General features: G+C 58.2%; 1 long non-coding RNA gene across 1 annotated transcript; it reads left to right on the top strand.

The window, feature by feature from the left end:
- Positions 1 to 9,518: 9,518 nt before the first annotated feature.
- Positions 9,519 to 16,843, top strand: LOC140843233 (uncharacterized). The gene is made up of 3 exons (XR_012120831.1): positions 9,519 to 9,633; positions 14,935 to 15,136; positions 16,165 to 16,843. It is a non-coding gene; the product is annotated as an uncharacterized lncRNA (long non-coding RNA).
- The last annotated feature ends 3,224 nt before the right edge of the window (positions 16,844 to 20,067 follow it).

The raw sequence follows: 20,067 nt of genomic DNA, 5'->3' as shown, positions 1-20,067 counted from the left end.
AGAGGCCAGGAAGAGCTGCCTCTCTGCAGGGGACAGACAGGACTGGGACGGCAATGGCAGGAGCACATGGTGGGCAAGAGGGGCCAGCTGAGAAGTGTTCGGAGGTGCGACTTGATGGGACTTGATGACAGAGGAAGTCATGGCAGGGGAGAAATCTGGTTTGCACGACTTGAGATGGGGACAGCTGGGTCAGCAGGTGTTTGGGGCGTGTTTCCCCGGGGTGTCCCAGCTCAGGCGTCCATGTGGGTCACTGGGTCCAGGGAACATCTGGGCTCAGCACAGAGATGTTGGCAGTCAGCAGCGTCTAGCATCCACGGATACTTAGGCATAGGAAAGATGGCCCACGCAGGGGAGAGGTGGCCCTGGAGGAACCAGAGGAGGGGTGCAGAGCTGCAGCTTAGAGCCAGACGGTAGAGGTAGGGGGAGAGGCCTTGAAAGGAATAGTGTCTGGGTTCAGGGGTGCAGACAGCCCACAGTCCTGGCATGGAGGATGCCAGAAAATCAGTACCCCCAACGCACTCTGCTCCTGCCCTCCACCTCCTGCTGGTGTACCTGGAGACAAATCCAGGTGGAAGCCAGTGCACCTCGGAGCACCCTGTTCATGCGGCCCGCCTGGATGCACACCCCAGGACACAGAGCAGAGGGAGGGTAGGCATGGGGACACGGGGCACCTGGGAGGGCAGCTGCAGAGAAGAGGGGAGTGGAAGCCTGCTGTGGGGGCAGGTGGCAAACGCAGACACCCTTCAACAGGTTTTTGCACAAGTGGGAGTTGCTAGGGCAGGAGCCGGGCAGGTCGGGAATTGAGGGCAGGTTTGCTTTTGTTTCTAAGAGCTTCAAGCTGAGCCATCGATCCAGGAGTGTGAGGGAGAGAAGAGGGTGCCGGGAAGAAGGATGAAGGAGAGGGGGATGCAGGGGGGTGCAGGACAAGGAGCGGGAAGCAGTGCGGGGGACAGCGTGGTGGAGCAAGCCCGTGAACAGGCGGGTCTGAGCCCAGTGAGCTGTGGGCAGGCCCCAGGAGGCTGTGAAGTCTGGTGGCAGGACGGTGGCTTCCGCCTCCTCGGTGCACAGAGGCTGGAAACACAGGGATAGCTTCTGACCAGAGGGGCGGCTTGCTCGAGTGTGCAGGGCCTCGGGTGGCCCAGGGTTCGGGTCTGGCCAGGTGGGCAGGAAGGAGGGGCTTGAGTGCTCTGGGGGAGATGACCGGGGAGTGGATGCTCGGGGTGCAGCACTGCAGAAGCAGAGCAAGTGGGTGTTGATGGGGTCTGGGGCCATGGGAGTGGGGAGGGATGGTCGGGTGGGGGAGGATGGGGAGGCTAGGGTGGTGCCTGGGGCGCCCTCGGATGTGGGACCTGGGGTGGGGTGGGAAGGCTATCCAAAGCAGGGCTGGGGAAGGGCGAGGGGAAGAGGCCCGTCATGGCGCCTTATGGTGGGCACACCAGGCTCCCTTGGCACCACCAGCCTATTGCATAGATGGAGAGACAGGCCAGAGGCACTGGGGGGCCCGACCCCAAAGCTGGGACCTACAGGACCCAGAAGGGCCTCTCTGGGGCCTTTTCATGCCCCCTAATCTAGGGGGCTCATTTTGGGGGTGCAGAGAGGGTTCATGGGGGCAGATGGGCTGCCAGGGCCCATGGGAATGCAGGCTCTGGTTGTGCCCCGCCCACTGGGCCATGTGCAAGGGCTGGAGGTGAGGGGCATGTCTGGCTGGGGGCACTTCCCCTGTGCAGAGCTAGTTGCCGTGCTCACCATGTGGGTGATGTGACCACAGAGGCACCAGGGGTCGACAGGGAGAGCCGATGCCATTGTGTCCCCGGGCGATGTCGGTGGCAGGAGGCATGGGGCAGGCGGCCATCTGCAGAGGGTGTGGAGGGGTTTGGGTGGATCTGGGGCTGCAGGGTGCCATGGGGGCACAGCTGCAGTGTGCACATGCACCTGTGTGTGGCAGGTGGGAGGGTGTGGGTGGGTAGGAGCTCATTAGCTGGAGCCTGGTCTCTGCACAGAGCCTGGGCGCACGCCGTGTCTGGCAGCCTCATCTCCGCCCGCACCAGCACCCCATCTCACTGTGGCTCCCCATCTGCCCCAGAACCCCCAGCTGCCCACCAGGGATGGCCAGGCAGTCCTACTCAGAGTCCTCCAACACTGTCAGCTGGGTGGGATGGCGGTAAGCACAGAAAGCCGTCGGGGAGGGGAAGAGACGCTTCTGTTTTATATCCGAGGTTCCCACCCTGTGCCGGCTCCTACAGGGTACAGGAGGGCCTTGCAACCCAGCCCACGACGGTCTGTACAGGCAGCCGAGGCCCAGCGGCATGGCAAGGGCCAGCCTGGATCACTGCGCAGGTGGGAAGAGAACCAGTTCTCCAGCCCACCTCGCCCACCCATTCCGGCTCTGGCTGAAGCCCTGGGCAGCAGCTGGCCTCTCTGCCTCAGGGTGACCCTCTGCTCCTGAGAGGAAGTACATCTCTGCTGCCCCTCCCGTCAGTCCCAACAACCAGCCCCACAGCCAAGCTCCCAGGCCTACCAGCATGCTGAGCCAGGCGCTCGGCCGAATGCCCACCTGGCCCCGGGAAACGGGCCCACCTCTACAGGCTGCCGGGAGTGAGAGGGCAGCTGTCCCTGCTCCACCCCTGGCTCCCGATTGTCCCAGTGGCCTGGGTTGGCCCAGAGGTTAAGCTGGGACCTGGGAAGGACTAACAGCTGCTCACACCCCTCTACTCCTGTCCTTTCCATCTCACTTGATTAATAGTAACTCAAAAGCTGTTTGATGCAAAAGCTAAGAGCACCTCCAGAAACCCCTCTGTCCTCTGTTCATGCATCCGTCATCATCTTTCCATCTGCCCATTTATCCCTACATTCCTCAGTCTGTCGATCCATTGACCCAGTAAGCTTACTACATCCACCAGTGTGTCCAATTGTACATCTCCACCCATCCTCCCATCCATCTACTCATGTACCCTTCTACCCATTCACTGGTCCATCCAGCCACCTGTCATCCCATCCAGTCATCTATGGACTCACGGACCCGTCGATTCACCATCCACCATTCCCACATAGTTCACTCAGCCAGCCAGCCATCTGCAGACCCAGCCACCCACGTGCCCTCCATCAGACCATTCACCCATCCACTCACTGCTGATGCAGCTATCCACCCACTTGTGTCCTCACCCATCCATGTACCCACCAGCTCATCATTACAATCAAGCACTTTGGACCCTTCAGAAGTTCAAGGATGACCAAATCCCACATCCTCCCCAGCTTTTTGCTGACTCAACTGTGTGTCCTTTCCCTCTGCACCCAGGACCTGCTCTCTGTGCAGAGGGTGTTCCACAGGGCAGTCCTGGCTTCTTCTCCGGGTCCACCACCAGGGTCAGGAGGAGCTGGGCGCAGACAGAAGCCAAGAACAATGAGTGGCCCCACAGCTGCTCCCAGTGAAGGTGTTGATCCTGCCCCACCCCAGGTCCCTAGACCATACCTGTGCTCACTAAGCAGGAACCCCACTTCCTTGAAGAGCCTCCTCCACCTTTTCTGCCCACGCTGTGGCTCCTACGGTAATAGTATCAAGGCATGGACAGCAATCACCCTCGTGTACGTGGCCCTGGGGGCCAGGGCCGGCTCTAAGCACTCTACAGATACCGATTCACTTGGCCCTTGCCATCATCCAGTCATCCTACGAGGCCAGGGGTACTACTACACCCATTTTACAGATGAGGCACAGAGAGGCCAAGAGGCGACCACAGAAGCTAGCGTTGAGTGGGCCCTGCCTACAAACCCAGTATGCGCTTCACATTCATCAGCCATTTAAACCTTGTCACAATGGAAATCCCTACCCTCATCCCCACTTCACAGCCGGCTTCACTGAGGTCCAGTGACTCACGGTCACAGAGCTGGGAGGTGGAAGCACTGGGATTTAAATGCAGTGTTCTGACCCCAGAGCGTGTGCTCCTGGCCACCCAGGTTTCTGCTGGCAATGCTGTGGCCAGGCGGACCCTAGACCTGGTGTGGGTGGTGGTGGCCCAGAGCCTAGGCACAGATGAGCTCCAAGAACCTGCCCATTCCACCTGCAAGGAGCAGAATGGGTCCCTCCGAACCAGCACAGGGGAGTGGCGAGGAAGGGCTGGGGCCCAACAGGGTCAAAGCAGGGAAGGGAAGCCAAGAGGAAGGGAGACAAGACATGCCCAGAGACCAGGGCAGTGGGAAGGCCACGGTCAGGAGTGGGTGGGCACCAGGCATGGGAGCTGCCCGGGCGATAGGCACAAGGCTGGAAAGAGAGCCCCTCGTGGGGTTGGACTGCCAGAACTGACTGTGGTTAGAGGTTTAGGACAGGAATGAGGAGCGGGCTGGGCATTTTTGAAAAGTGCTCCAGGCCTGAGCACAGTTTGTGAGGTCCCACGGCAAACCCGACCTCAGGAGCTGAGGCAGCTGAGATGCTTCCCACGGCATTCGGTGGGTGTTCAGTGGATGCTGGGTACCCCCGGGCCTGAACCCCCCGGGTACAGTAACACTGTCGAAAGTTCGGGGAATAGGAAGGAGGTAAAGTCACCTGTGAATTGCCTCTGGGAAACCACTGTCGGCAGAGAACACCAAGAGCACCTCAGAGTGCCTGCGCAGGGTGGCTGGGAGGCAGGGCTGGGCCAGGTGGCTGTGCGGGGTGGCTGCATTTCTCCCGTGGCACCAGTGAAGCTCTGCCCACTCGTCAGACAAAGTGTGCAGAGACCTGCCACAAGAGGCCTCTGGTTTCGCTGTTCACCCACTCCTCAGCAAACATTTATTAAGCACACACCTGTTGTGCCAGGGGCCAGGGAGGTCCATGGCGGCCAGGCTTTGTGGTGAACCACAGCCCCACAGAAACCCAGCCCCAGTCCCTGGAACCTGTGGGTGTTCCCTTACATGGCAAAGATTTTGCACATGTCGTTGAGTCAATGACCTTGAGATGAGGAGATGACCATGGATCATGCAGGTGGGCCCCAAAAGCTGTCACGGGGGTCCTTATAAGACAGAGGCACAGGGAGATCAGGCATGCAGAAGGAGAGGACAAGAGATGCGAACTCGGACGCAGACACTGGAGGGACGAGGCCACAAGCCACATGCTGGCAGCACCAGAAAATGCAAGAGGCCAGGGATGGGTTCTCCCTTACAGCCCCCAGAGGCAGGGCGGCCCAGTCCAGGAAACTGATTTTGGACCTCTGACCTCCACAGCTGTAAGAGTACATTTCTGCTGTTTGAAGACACCAAGCTTGTGGAGAAATGTTGCAGCAGCCGTATAGGCTGTAGATAAAGACAGAAAGAGATTGGCTCGCACAGCTACTGGGGTGGGCCAGTCCCCGGGTCTGCAGGGCGAGTGGCAGCTGGAGGAGCCAGCGGGAGGAGCCAGTGGGAGGAGCCAGCGGGACGTCCGGTCTGTCCTGGTCTGTGTGGGCCGCTATAACAAAACACCACTAACTGGGGTGCTTATAAACAATAGAAACGGATTTCTCACCATTCCAGAAACTGGAAGTCTGGGATCAGCGTGTGACGTGGTCGGCTGAGGACCCTTCACTGTGTCCTTACGTGAGGGAGCCCTCGGGGCCTCTTTTGAGGGCACCAGTCCCATCCCTCCCAAAGGCCCCACCTCCTACACCAGCACCTACGCCTACACCTACACCAGTTTGGGAGACACACATTCAGCCCACGGCGTCCAAGACTGAAGGCCAGGGGTGCCGATGGCACCCTTCCATCCAGAGGCCAGAGGCTCAAGGCCCTGGAAGAACTGATACTTTGAGTTCAAAGCAGGATAAAGAGCCAATGTCCAAGTTCAAAGGCAGCCACCCAAGAAGCCTGTGTTGGGGAAGGTTGGCCTTTCCTCACTCAACAGGCCTTCAGTTGACCAGAGAAGGCCCGCCCACATCGGGGAGGGCAGTCTGCTTTACCCAGCCTACCGATTTAAATGTTCGTCTCACCCAGAACACCTTCCCAGAAACGAGCGTAATAATGTTTGAGCAGACATCTGGGCACTCCGAGGCCCAGTTAGGTTGGCATAAAACTAACCATGACAGCCACCATAGGCAAGAGCCAGTGTCAGGGTAAAGAGCTGCCTTGGTCCTGAGGGCGATGAGGAGCCATAGAAGGATGCTGAGCAGGAAGCATTGAGGTCAGACTGTCTGGGAGAAAGAGCTTGTGCCAGGACTGGAGGGGAGACCAAGGAGGCCAGGGCAGGGCTGCAAAGAGGGAGAGTTGGGGGTGTGTTTGGGAGGGGGATAAACAGGTCCAGGTGGGAAACAGGAGGCCTGGGGGTGGGCACAAAATGCGGGCGGCAGTGGGGTGGCCCGGGTGGGGCCGCCTTTGCGCCCTCTGACCTCAGCTGCATGCATGCCCATTGTTCTGACGGCGGCAGTGGCTGGCTGCCCGGGAGTGTGGCCGCAAGGAGACGAGGTCTGTGTCCCCACACGGGACTGCAACCCTGCAGGCCCCAGCCCAGCTCATGACCCTGTGGGTCTCCCTTAAACCCTGGCCTTATGGGGGCATGGAAAGCATACTTTTTACTGAAAAATAAACGGGAAACCTCACCTCACCTCAACTGTAATACACTAATTTTCTCTTCTAAATGGGGCATAATCAAATTCAGCCCCATAGTCTCATTTCCAGGCAACTTTATTCATTGTTATTTTTATTCCAAGAACTCCTTGGCATTTTCTGGGAGCCACTGAAGTGTTTAATAGCTGCCTAAGTAACAAAGTATCCCGTCCGGAGCAGCAGCCAGGAGCGAACAGTCAGAACTGGAGGCTTTCCTAGGAGGGCACGTTAGGTCAACAGGCCCCAGCACGGGACCGAGGGCCACCTGGCTGCTGGGCCGGCAGAATTCAGGCTGGGACAGGGCCTCCGGCTCAGCGGGCAGGGTGACAGTTCTAAAAGGCCTGGAAGCCCCAGCGGAGGAAACAGTCAGGGGCCTCCAGTTCGGTGGGAGCATACGGCAGAGCCGTCCTTCCTGAGAGACGGGTGGGGGCTTGACTCCTTCAGTGCCTCCCGCCTTCTACAGCAACAGGGCCCCGGAGAACGTGGGCCTGTGTCTGCAGCTCCGCCTCCCCGCCAAGCAGTGATCTGCGTCCTCTGGCTCCCCAGGCTGGCCCCACACCCAGCAATGCCCAGAGGTACCCAGCCTCTACCACATTTTCTTGGGGTCAAGGCAGAGGATACCTGCACCCAAGGGAGAGTCTGCATCCCTTTGTGCCCAGCATGGGACCCTGAGGCAGCACCTAGGGACCAGGAATGACCAGACGGAAGAGAGAGCAGCGAGGGGCCGGCAAGAAGACTGCCACCACAGCAGAGCAAGACCAGGGCTGGGTTCCGAGGACAGAGGGCCCACGGGACGGCCACACAGGCAGTGTCCACCAGGCTGAGGGGCCGTTGGGGTGCAGGAGGTTTAGACACAGGACTGGGTGTGAGGCTGGTAGTGGGCTGCTGGGGTGGAATGGGAGGCTGGGCACTGGGGGTGTCAGTCCAGAGAACTGCAGCAGTCACTTGGGGTGTTTGGAGGAATCTGGGGTGAGGACAGAGGTCGGGGTGGGAAGTCACACTCACCTGGGGGCTGCCCCGGCCACTCCCCAGCCCTGGGTCTCCTGAGAGCCCCCTCTTCCGCCTGCATCCCACCAAAGTGCTCCAGGCCCTCAGGACTATTTTTAGCTTCTCTGGGTCACCTCAGTCCACATAGACCATGGCCACCAAGTCCTTCCCGGCTTTGTGATTATTTGCAAGTGTTCAAGGAGGTCAGGCCAGTATGTTTCCCATTCATGTTACTTAAATCATTAAATGGCTCTTTTGTAACAATCATTTGACGTTCAGGAAGTCTTTTGATGCCTTTCAAAGGGCTTTTTAATAAGTGTTTCTAATCCTTTTCTCTTAAAAACAGGAAGTTACACTTTGCCAACCGTAAACACCAGAAGGTCCGCGTTTGGTTGGCGATGCAGAACCCACAGACTCCCGATGGGGCCATTAAACCAGCCCTGCCTCGCCAGGGCCGGGCGCCCAGGGAGCGTTTGGGCTGAGGACCGAGCCGGCAGCCACATGGAGACTCGAGCGGAAAGGGCTGGGCCGCAGATCCCCGCCACGGATGAGCCCTGCCCTGGGGAGGACGTGCCACACGCATGACCCACACCTGCCCTTCCCAGGGGCCCCTCCTCGGAGAGTGGCCCCACCATTTCCGACACCAGGAACCTGGGAGCCCCCTCAGCAGCCCCTCTTCCTCAGCCCCGCCCGCCTTTACCCCCTTCCTACTGTCTAGATCTGGCCCCACCTCCCCCCTGCAGAGACCTCCCCTGGCTGTCCCACCCTAGAGAGGTGCTTCATTTTGGGGGTGCGGGTGGGAGAGTAGGGGGGGAACCAGCATCTTCCCCCTCTTCCTGCCCCTCACTCCACTCCAACACCACCACAACCTGTAATCTCTTAACTACACAGCACCTTTGCACATGCTGTTTCCTCTGACTGGAAAACCCTCCTTCCATTTTCCCAGACAGCAAACTCCTACCCACCCTTCAGTGTCCCTCCTCTCTGAAGTCTTTCCTGGCACGCTAAGCAAACTTTGTCCTTGGATCCTCGGATCCTAGAGCCCACATGCCCGGCTTCAAGCCTCCGGTGCTCCCAGCACACACTGCAGGTATAGCAAAAGTACTGATACAGTTGTCACCCCACTAAACGGAGAACCCCTCAGAGGCGGGACTGTGTCCTTTTGACTCTCTCTGCGCCTGCGCGCAGCAGTCCCCAGCCAGCAGAGTCCCCGGGCCATCTGTCAGGGGGCTGTCCTTGGGCTCAGGACGCAGGCTCCGACTCCAGCCGCAGCCGCAGGCCTGGGCCTCCTCGGGAAGGGGCGGGGTCTGCACCCGCCAGGCCAGTGGCACAGCCCGGCCTCTCCTGGTCTTACCTCTCCTCTCAACTGTCTGCAGGATCCAGGCAAGGAAACCTTTCCCTTCCTCCTTTCTAGGATCTTTGGCTGGTCTAATAATCAAATTGACATAAGCCAGCTTAACAGAAAAGAAACACAAATTTAATTTCAGACACACAGAAACCCCTAAGATATGAGACTCAAAAAAGTGACCAAAGCTCGCAGCTTTTATGCTGTTTGGACAAAGCAACAAGACATTTGTGAAGAATTGATAAAACCAACGGATCGGGACCTGAGGTAACTAGTGAGCGAAGAAGTAACACGGTCTGTCTACACAGCTCCCCTGTCCCCGGCGGTACCCTCCCCCGCCTGGGGCCAGGAGGGGCCTCACAGCGCAGGTTTGCCTCCTGCTTGCGGGGCACAAAGGTGGTCAGCGTGTCCTTCTGGCACTTACTGTTCCTGAAATAGCTTAAATTCAAAATAATTGATATGCCGAAGTGGCATATTTGGAGGTAGCATATTTTGTTCCCCTTCAGGGGACTGAAGCAACTGGCTTGACTCATGAATTTTGGCAGGAAACAATTTCACCAAAGACTTACTAGGCCACGCCCACACCACCACTGCTCCCGGAGGCCAGGGCTCTTGGCCCCATTACCCTCTTGGCCCCGTGGCCAGGCCTGCTGCAGCCCCCGCTCTGTGGCAGCAAGAACCCACCTCTGACCCGGGGGAGCCAGCCCTCTCTCCCCAGTGCAGGAGGCCGGCAGGTGCTGGGGCCTGGAGGTGAGGTGAGCCGGCAGGGAAAGGGGCTGGAGGAGGGAGGGGAAGGGTGGTCCTGCCCTGTGCCTCAGGAGCCCTAGCTCGCGGCTGGATGGGCAGACCCCTCAGCAACCTTAGAACTCAGGTACTGATCACTCTTCATTCATTCAACAAGGACACTCATCCCCCCGTACCTGGGTGCTGGGGGTACAGAGGGGAACCAGGGACAGCCCTGCCCTCCAGGAGCCCCAAGCCCCTGGGCAGACGCATCCAGAAACAGGCAGTCCTACTCACTCACGGGGCTGAGGAGCACCCTGCAGACTGGGGCTGGGGCAGTGGCCCCGAGGACAGCGTCAGGGCTGGGAGGCAGGCAGGGTGGGAGCAGACCTCAGGGGCTGAGAACTGAGCCAGCAGCGATGGTCCGGAAGGCCCGGGAGAGTGTGGACAGAAGGGAGGCAGGGGTGCTGACCACTGGGCCCTAAGGACAGCCGGCCCTCAGCGGAGCAGGCAAGGCCAGGTGCACAGCTGGGGACACTGAGCCCCGGGCCCCTCCCAGAGGCCACCTGGGGAGGGGAGGGACTCCAGACCATGTCTTAGCCAGGATGTTCACATTCAGAGTGCTGACTCCAAGTGGGACCCTGTACAAAGTCTTCGTCTCCATGATTGTATTTGGCCCCCCAACAATCTATACTGCAGAAGAAAAAACTGAGGCCCAGAGAGGTGCCGGCTGTTTCCCGTAGGCAGCAAGGGAGCCTCCCCCAGGTGGCTGGTACATGACAAACTTCCCCACCCCTCTTTCCAAGACTAGAAAGCAGGGGCTCAGAGAGACAGGCTTTGTTCAAGGTCAATGCCCCGGGTCAGTTCTGTGCCAGTGCTGAGCCCAGTTCCAAGGCCACCTTCCTCCACAGTGGACCTATCCTTGTGCTGTGTGGCTGCCCCCAGTGAGCAGGAGAGCAGAGCAGACTGGGCTGCAGGAGCTCTCAGGGAGCCACTGGGCTCGAAACCCCACAGGGGGTTCATTCGGGCAACTGAGGACTGGGCAGGGGATCCCTTACCCACCTTCTCCCCTCTTCGTTGCTCCACTCTCCTCCTGCCAACACCTCCATAACCTGGGCCCCCCTTCACCCCTGCCCATGCAACTCTGGGGGCCCCACTGGGCCACTGGCTCCAGTTCCTGGAAAGGCTGCAAGTGAGAACGGCTGCCGCCCCGGCCCAGGCCACCAGACAGTGCGCCGAGGTCAAACCAGCACCCCAGGGCCCTCTGGGATCCCTCACATTTCCAGGAAAATTGCAAAACACTTGAAGAACAACTGGTCAGTTCCTCACAGCCCTTCCCATTGTCCTGAAAAGAGTGTTTTTCGGAGGGGGCTGCAGAAGAAAACGCCAGGGGAGGGCCTCCTGCTCCCCCAGCCACACCCGTCCCCAGGCAGCCTTGCAGGGCAGGGATGGCCACAGCATCAGGACGGCAAGGGTGGAAGCAGCCAGTGTCCGGGACGTGGGCATCCCTGAGGATCAGACAGCGCAGAACTGGGGGTTTCAGAACCCCCTGGCAGCTCTTGCCCAGAGCCTCTTACTACTCTGCTTTCACCACTCCACGTCGCAGCCCAGCCACAGCCCAGCTTCAAAGGACAGGAGCCAGGACAACCGCTTCCATTTGCCCCACGGCAGGGAGGGCAGGGGGTCAGATTTCAGGATGGCCCTTCCCAGTGTTCACCCCCTGTGGCCTCCCCTCCCTTTAAGTGTAGGCTGGAACCCGTGACTCCTTCGTAAAGCGATGAGACATCACTCTCACGCTTAGAGCATGAAAGGGTGGGACTTCCATCTCCCTGGCCGCCGCGGACTTGCAGGCTTCCGTGAAGCAAGCTGTGGTGGAGGGGCCCGTGTGGCCAGGAACTAAGGGCAGCCTCCAGCCATCAGCCAGCAAGGAGTCCTGCCAACCACTGCCTGAGGGAGCGTGGAAGTGACCCTTCCCAGCCGGGCCTCCAGATCAGTGCAGCCCTGGATGGTGCTTCGTTTCCAGCCCAAGACAGCCCCTGACCTGGGGCCCCGTTAAGTGATGCCCAAGGTGCTGAACCACAGAAACTGTGAGATCATGAATGCTGTTTTCAGCCATGAAGTTCTGGGATACTTTGTTACACAGCGATAGGTAACTAATAATACAGATAGCATCAGACCAGGCAGGCAGAACACTGCCTTTGTGTTCTTCCTGCTACCCAGTGACCTTAGAGTCACTGAGCAGCTTCCTCCTCTGCTGACTGGAAACAGCAATGCCTCTTCCCCACTGGATGCCGCCAATGACAATAACCATGATGTAGCTTGAGCACCCAGCGCAGCATGGGGTGAATAATGCAAATGTTCTGTATGTCCTCCTCCTCCGGGCAGCCCTCCCCAGTCTCCCAGCAGGGATCATACCTTCCCTCCCGGGGGCACCCCAGTGAAATGGCCTCTGTCTGGATACTGAAAGCTTTTCTTTCTGCTGCTGAGCAGTCCTCCAAGTCCAGGACTGGTACCCCAACACTCCAGTCCCACCCCTGGAGTTGACTTGATTCTTCCCAGAACAGCAAAAACATGCTGCAGGTCCCACAGCAGGTGCCCAGCCAAAGCTTGCTGAGGAAAAAAGGTAAAGGCATCCCTGTAGGTGAGACAGGACCTGGGACAGTGACCAGGACAGGCTGGGCTGGAGGACATGAAGTCCCTCTGCTCAGTCACTCCATCCCTGAGCCCCTCCTCCAAGCCCAGCCTTGCAGGCCTACAGGGTCCCAAAGCTGAGGGCAAAGGTGGTGAGGCCAGAGTGGTCAGGCAGGCCAACCAGGCCACAGCAAACACATCCCGAGGCTAGCCTGCCACAGAAGGACTCGGCAAACCCTCAGGATGGGAGGCAGCTGGCCAGTGCAGGCTGGAAGCTGGGCCAGTGGATGTCACTTCTCAGCAAATCACTTCTGCCCCTGAAATGTTTACCCAGAAGGCAAAACGCAGACACTTAGAAGGCAGGCAGACGCCCTGAGCCACTGACTCTCAGATGCTGGACCACTGGGCAGCTGGACCACTGACTCTGATGCACAGGCTCATCACCTCCCCTCACAAAGCCTCAGTTTCCCCAACCACGTAGTTCAGAGTTTCTCAAAGGGAGGTAATAAGGGATTTAAAATTTTCTATTTTAATAATTACTTATTTATCTCTGCATGTATTGAGAAATATATATATAACTAGCTTATCAAGCCCAGAGTTTTAGGTCCTGTTGTTTAGGTTATGACCATTTAAGGTTAAAAGGCAAGTTGATCTAAATAAAAAAATTAAGTAAATAATAAAACTGATGATACAAGGATATGACATAAATCATGTTGTGAGATTCTCTTGACCCATATTTCATGACCAAGAAATAAATTCCTCCTACATCTAAGCCATTGTTACCTTGGGTCTTGTCATGGCAGCCACTCATGCCAGAAGCCATGTAGCTAAGGAAAGACATTCAAGGTGGAGAAACTAGCAGGTGCAAAAGTCCTGGGATAGGAACAAGGTTGGTTCCCAGCTCTGGGTTTCAGGGGCTTCACACTTGCCAGAAATGCTTCCCTGTGGTAGAATGAGTGGAATACCTTGGAGCAGAGCAGCCCAACTGAGCCCAGCTGGAGCCGAGGGTCTGGACCCCAACAGCCTGGTCCATCCCCTCTCTGGGGTGGCCCATGAAGGCAGTCATCCACTGTGGGACACTGTCTGTGTCTGCAGGCGCAGGGGGCTCCCCAAAGGCAAACTCTGTGTTATCCGTGTGTCTCAGTACCCAGCCCCCACCCAGCAGAAAAGGTCTCAATGGGAGTTGCTGAATAAACAAAGGAGGGGCTCTGGAGACCTATGACCTCTGCATCCAACACCCAGTAGACAGAGGGCAGAGCCAGGAGTGGGGGCCAGGGAGGCACTAGGGTCTCCACCCCAGAGATGGGGAGCAGGGCTGCCAGGGGGCAGGACTGGGAGGCTGAGGGCAGTGAGTGCCAGCACAGGGAGGGACAGATCACAGGGGGAGGGGCAGGGCCCCCAGCAGGGCAAGTCTGGGGCAAAGGATCTGCCATTATCAGCCCAGTGGGAGGAGAGGCCAGAGAATTCCCTCTCCACAGCTGCCATGGCCTCCGGGGCCACAGGCTGGTTCAGCTAGGGTCAAACCCCACAGCTGGGAATGAGCAGAGCCGACTTCCTCTCAGCTGGCACACCTTGGCCCCGATGGCCTCGGGGGACCCCTGTGCCCAACCCAGGCCTGGCCTGGCAATACTCTCTACCAGTGATCCTAAGAAAATTGCCATCTTCAGTCTGCAGGAGGCCACTTGGGCCTCCCTTCACCAATGGGTTCAAGTCTAGCCCCCCAAGTGGGGTCTCTGGGGCCCTCCTGGCATGCTGGCAGCCCCCCACTCACTCCCAACCCCCACTCCACTCTGACAAGCCCAGATGGTCAGAGGTTCTCAGGGCTGCCTGAGGCAGGCCCAGCACGGAGGAGCTCACACTACCTCGGACACAGCCTATGCTTTAAACTACACTGCAGGGCAGGCAGCAGGGCCATGGGCACAGAAGACAGGCCTGAGCTGGGCCTTGAAGGAGGAGCCTTACTCTCCCAGGAGGAGCAGTGGGGAAGCGAGAGGAAAGGGTCTAGAGAGATGCTCCATGTTGTGGAACATTCCTGAAGTGCACAGCTGTTCAGGGAGGCCTGGGGACACAGGCTCGCGGGTACAGAGGACAGATGCACGGCTGCCCTCTGATGACACTGGTCCCCTCTGGGCTCCAGCACCCGCCCTCCTCCCCACTCTCCTGTGAACTCTCCTTTCCAGGGCCTGACACACCTGTCCCTGCTCCCAATCCCACAGAGCCGTCTGATTGGCTTAACTCAGTCTGACACCCTATTGGACAAAGCACAGTGGGCCAGCCCCCCTAGGCAGAGACCCAGCCTATGGCTGTCCAGCCTGCAGATCAGGCGTCCACCTTATCCAATCAGAGGCCTTCTCTAGCTCCTGGCTGAGCCTGAGCCTCGCACCTGAGACAGGGCAGGGCACTGGACGGGTGAGGGTATGGAGGGCATGGCGAGCTGGACCAGCACTGATAGAGTGTGATTGTTAACATGTGACATGCCCCACAGTGGTTAGGGCCGGAGCTTGGGGAAGACTCTGGGGCACCTTTCAATCCCTCCGCTCAGTTGCAGAGTGTTCCTGGGCCTTAGGAGCACAGCCCCTGGTCCTGAGCCCCTAACTCCTCCCCGGCAGCCCTTCCCCTCCTGCCCCTCCCAGCCTCCTCCCTTCCCCACTCCGGTCCCTTCTCTACGCTCCATTCAGTATTTTCCTTCATTCTATGATCAGTGACTTGCAGGCACTCCGGGGCGCTGGGTTTCGGCCGTGAAGGAGCAGACGCCTCCCGGGGGGAGCCTCTGCGGCAGCCTCACGCTGAGCCCGTCAGTCTCCACCGCAGCAGCGGCCTGGCATGGGGATGTTCCTCAAACCTGCATCTGACTGCGGCCTCCCTCTAACACCTTCAGTGGCTCCCCATCACCCTCCGGAAAAGGTCAGACCCCCAAAGATAATGGCTCCATCCTGATGCTGGGAACGTGGGTCTGTTACCTTCCTTGGCAGAAGGGAGCTCGCCGGGGAGACTCAGGGAGACAGGAGATGACCCTGCATGATCTGGGCAGGCCCAGCATCACCACGAGCGTCCTTCGAGTGTGCACGAGGGAGGCACGGGAGGCTGAGCCAGAGGGACACGATGTGACGGGAAGTCGGGGATCCAGGAGTCAGAGCAGGCAGCCTCTGGAAGCTGGAAAAGGCAGGGAAACAGGTTCTCCCTGAAACCTCCAGAAGGAACCAGCCCTGCTGGCCCCAGAGCTATAACATGGTGAACCTGGGCTGTTTGAAGGCACTGTTACAGCGGCAGTAAGAAACTCATCGGCCCCAACCCGACCCCCACCTCCCCGGGGCACAGCCTACCGGGAAGCCCTCCCCTCCCCACGCCCCGTGGCCTTCCCTCAGGCTGCGCCCTCTGCCCGGTGAGATCCCCCTTCCCCAGGGCCTCGCCAGCAGCTCCTCCCCTACACAGCCCTCTTCCAAAGGCCCCTGCCTCAGTGGAGCCTTCCAGATGCTCAGGATTCTCTACCTGGAGCAAATGAGGAATTTGTCAGAAGGTAGAGGAGTAGACCATGACCCCCGGATCTTGAAAGGGAAGGATCTGGGCTTTCTAACGTCCTGAGCCTCAGGAATGAAAGACAGTCCCTGGAGGGCGTCACCAGGTATCTTAGCAGTGACCATTCCCTGGCCTTGGGTCCTACCCCTCAAGACCCAAGTTCTGGTTTATCCTGGGCGGTAAACCCACCTGGGGTCAAGATGGAGCCGGGCACTTACCTGAGGGTCCCCTCCGATCTGAGGGCCACAGGAAGGGCTGGAATGCAGAATCAGCAGGTGTCCCTGCCCCATCCCGGTCCACCTCCTACAGCTGACTCACCCTCATCACAGTATGCCTCACACTGGCACCCCTGGGCTCCCTAATTACGGCCATGATTCCCTCAAGGGCACATAGCCAAGTGCCTATTCTCTGCTTAGATCCCTCACTGGGCAGGTGGCCCCGCACCTCGCTGAGCCAGCCTGATGGGGCGGCACCAGATGTGGGTGCTGGAGGAGAACGTGCTCCGGGAATCGCCACCTGTGTCTGCAAGGTGCTCAGAGGCTGACAGCTCTCAGGAAGGGCAGCAGCCTCCCCACAGGAGGACGCAGTCCTGCAGAGCGGACAGGGGAGCCCAGGGACCCAGACTCCCTGTGCATCAACACCCCAGACCCACAAGCAGCCTTGAGACCAGTCCCTCCCCTCTCTACATCTCAGGTCATCTGTAAAACGGGTGGCTTTGAGCACCTCACATCCATTACGATGGCTACTATAAAATTAAATTAAATCTTAAAAGAAAAAGAAAAGAATGAGTGTGGTAAGGATGTGAAGAAATAGGAACCCCTATGCACTACTGGTGAGAATGCAAAATGGTGTGGCCAAGGCAGAGAAAAGTGCCGAGGGTCCTCAAAAAGGTAAACATAGAACAACCATACGATCAGCAATTGCACATCTGGGTGCACACCCAAAAGAAATGAAAGCTACGTCTTGATGGGGTATGTGCACGCCCATGCTCACTGCAGCATTATTCACAGTAATCAAAAGGCGGAAGCAACATGAGCGTCCTCAGCGGATGAATGGTAAGCAAAACATGGTCTAGCCCATCAGGGACTGTCATCTAGCCATAAGGGTGAAGGGAATCCTGGCACGTTCTATGCCAGGGCTGGACCTTGAGGACATCATGCTGAGGGAGATAAGCCATCGCAGAAGGACAAATGCTGTGTGAGTCCACTCATATCAGGTTCCTAGAGTGGGCAGAGCCATAGAGACAGAGTATCGAGTAGGTGGGGTGCGGGCAGTGGGGGGGGCAGGGGGAGGGGAGATAGGGTTTAATGGGAACAGAGGTTCAGGTTGGAAAGATGATGAAGGTCTGGAGACGGATGGTGGTGATGGCTACATGACAATGTGAATGTGCTTAATGCCCCTGAACTGTGCACTTTAAGATGGTTGAGGTGATAAACTTTGTTATGTGTATTTTACCACAATTAAAAGTGTTTAGAAGGGGCTGTCTTGGAACTGCACTCTCTACTCTCAAAACTACTTTTTTATAGTCATGAAACCTTTGGCACCATACTGAAGCCAAAAGGTAAACCCTGTCCCTAAAGCAGAGAGGGCAGGACTGCCCAGTTTGACATGGAGGTGGGACCCCAGACCCTGTTTCTCAGACCCCCACCCTCAGCATCAGCACTGCAGGGAGCCCCCGGAACTCGAAACTCCCAGCTCAGGGCCCCTCTCAGGCTGGTAGGTAGGTCTTGGGGTCCGGGGCTCCAAAGGTGGGAACAGGGCTGGTCAGAGTTTCAGTGGTCCTTTATTCTCACCTGGAGGTTTCTGAGGGACAAGGGGTGACCTGCAGGGCACTGGGTGGCCAGGGACATGTGCGCAGAGGGCTCTGGGGAAAGCGAGCCTCCTCCAAAGGATCAAGGCCGGGTGGCTTAGAATGGAGCACAAGGGGGTGGAGGAACACATGGGAAAACTTTGGGGCTTGTGATTCCTCAAGATTAAAAACACCTTCTGGAAAGAAATTCCCCTTTCTTTTTTCTGCAGACATTTCCAGAGATTCTGAGATCATTAATTTAAATGCAGGAAAAATCCTGATGGAAAATGATCATTGTTACAAGCTGAATGTTTTCAGGTGGGCTTATTAAATCCGCAAGCCCCCACTACCCAGGAAAGGTGAGGGTGCAGGGGAAAGGAGGGAGGAGGAATAGGCAGCCCCTTTAAATAGGAAGGGGAAGGGGAGCAAGAAGAGGGGTGACCCCTCAGCTCTCACTAATGTGGGATCAGCCCTGGAAAGGGAACAACGCACACGAGCCTCTGAAATCAGGCCCTGTAAACGCACGGTCTCATCTGAGCTGCATGTGGGTGGCTGTCGCCCACGTGTCACAAAAGAGGCATCTGAGCTGCTGACCCACTGTGTGGCTTGCCCAGAGAGCCACAATCACAGTGTGGCAGAGTCAGCACTCAAAGCCATGGACACCCCCGTCTGTGACCCCAGAGACCAACGGCTCTGAAAAGCAGTCTTCAGGCTGCGGTTCGCTCACCGGCCACCGACTTAGTCATTCTGCAGTTGATCAACTTCTCTGTCTGGAGCTGTACTAATTAGGATACATTTTGGCTGCTGTAACAAATGCCAAATACCACTAGATTCAACCAGTTAGAAGGGTGATTTTCCCCCCTTTCTCATGTAACAGCCTGAGCTTCAGCCATCTGGGCTGATGTGGTGGCCACCCAGGTTCTTCCGAACTTACTGCTCTGTGACCCTCAGCACCCAGCTTCCATCCCATAATCAACAGGTCTGCTCCGGCACCTGCTGTCGTATGTGTCATCTAGCAGTGGGAACAGGGAGAAGGAAAAAGGGAAGCCACCTGTCTTCCCTGCAGGGGCAGGACCCAGCAGTTTCGCAGGTCACTTCTTACATGTCATTGGCAAGAATCTGGTCAAATAGCTACATGTGCTGCCAGGGAGGCTGAGAACGTGAATGGACAGCTATGTGCCCAGCTCAAATTTGGAGCTTCTTTTACTTTAGGAAGAGAATAGAATGAATATTGGGGGCAATTAGCAATCTCTATCACTGAACACCATCTCCCCCGCCTCCCAGAACCATGGTGACCCAAACGTGGTAAAAAGCAAGGGCAAACTGGGGGTGGCGGGGGGCGGGCAACATCAGGCCAAGCCTTGAAGGACTGCTAGGTTTGGGAAGGCGACGTGGAAAGCAGCTCCCAAAGAAGGGAAACTTGCAGGTGGTGCACTTGTGGAGAAATTGTGGTTCCACATGACAAGTTCCACGTGAACTTGGGGGCAGAGGGTCTGAGTCCCTGACATTGATTCAGCCCAGAGTGGCATCTGTTCCCCTTAGCACTGGTCAACGCCTTTGTCGAAAGGCTAAGGGTGTCTGTCATGCCGCCCTGGCTCTTGGCAGGGTCCCGCCACAATGTTTCTGGGGTGCAGCATTGGGTTGGTGCAGGCAGGAGCAGGAGACGGAACTGAGAAGGGGAGCCGAGGTCCGCCTGGAGGCCGACCAGTTTGGACATCACTCAGAAGCCGTGGGCAGCTGGGAGCAGCTTTTCAAATGTCACTCTGGGAGGAAATGAGGCAGGGAGAGTGGAAGCGCAGAAACCCACGAGGAGGCAGCTTCCAAGTCCCCGGGGAGAGAGAGCACGGTGTGGCCGCTGAAGCCAGGAGCTTCTACCCTGACTGCTTTGGGAGGACTGCCCGGGGGAGGCAGCCCGACCCTTTGTCAGCCAGATGGGTGAGGGAGGGAGGCTTGCCCTGGAGCGCCAAGGCCGGGCCACCCCCAGGGCAGACAGGCCCTGCCGCCACCTAGAGATGCCCCGCCCCGCACTCAGGGCGCCCCCGGGCGCAGGCACTACACCTGGCCCTCCGCCGCGTCCCCGCTGAGGCTCCCGGGGACCTCGCAGGGTGGACATCCGCACTCCCGATTCACCAAAGAGGAAACGGGAGCCCAGAGAAGGTCGATCACTTCACTGAGACCACATAGCAAGGGTCTGGGGCAACCAGCAATTGTCAGGACCCAAGGGCCCCACGCTGCTGGCCCTTCCCGTCGCCCCGGGATGTCCTTCAGGAACACTGACGTCGTCACCCTGGACTGGGGGCTGCTTTTCATCCTGCCGGCGAGGTGAAGACCAAGAGCTGCTTTGCCACCACACATCCAAGGGATCCCTTAGGAAGCAGGAAGAGGGTCCCCCACTGAACAGGGAGACACACTGAGGCCAGGGAGGGGCGGTGGTGCCCGCTCGCACAGCCAGCGGCGGCGGGCATCGGGGTCGCTCTGGTGCCCGCGGATCCCCGCCCCCCCGGCCCACTGGCTCCGCCCCCCACCCCTC

Source organism: Manis javanica, chromosome 8 (genome assembly GCF_040802235.1).
Source record: "Manis javanica isolate MJ-LG chromosome 8, MJ_LKY, whole genome shotgun sequence".
NCBI lineage: Eukaryota > Metazoa > Chordata > Mammalia > Pholidota > Manidae > Manis > Manis javanica.
Note: the sequence above shows the minus strand (reverse complement) of the source record. Positions and strands in the feature narration are given on the sequence as shown.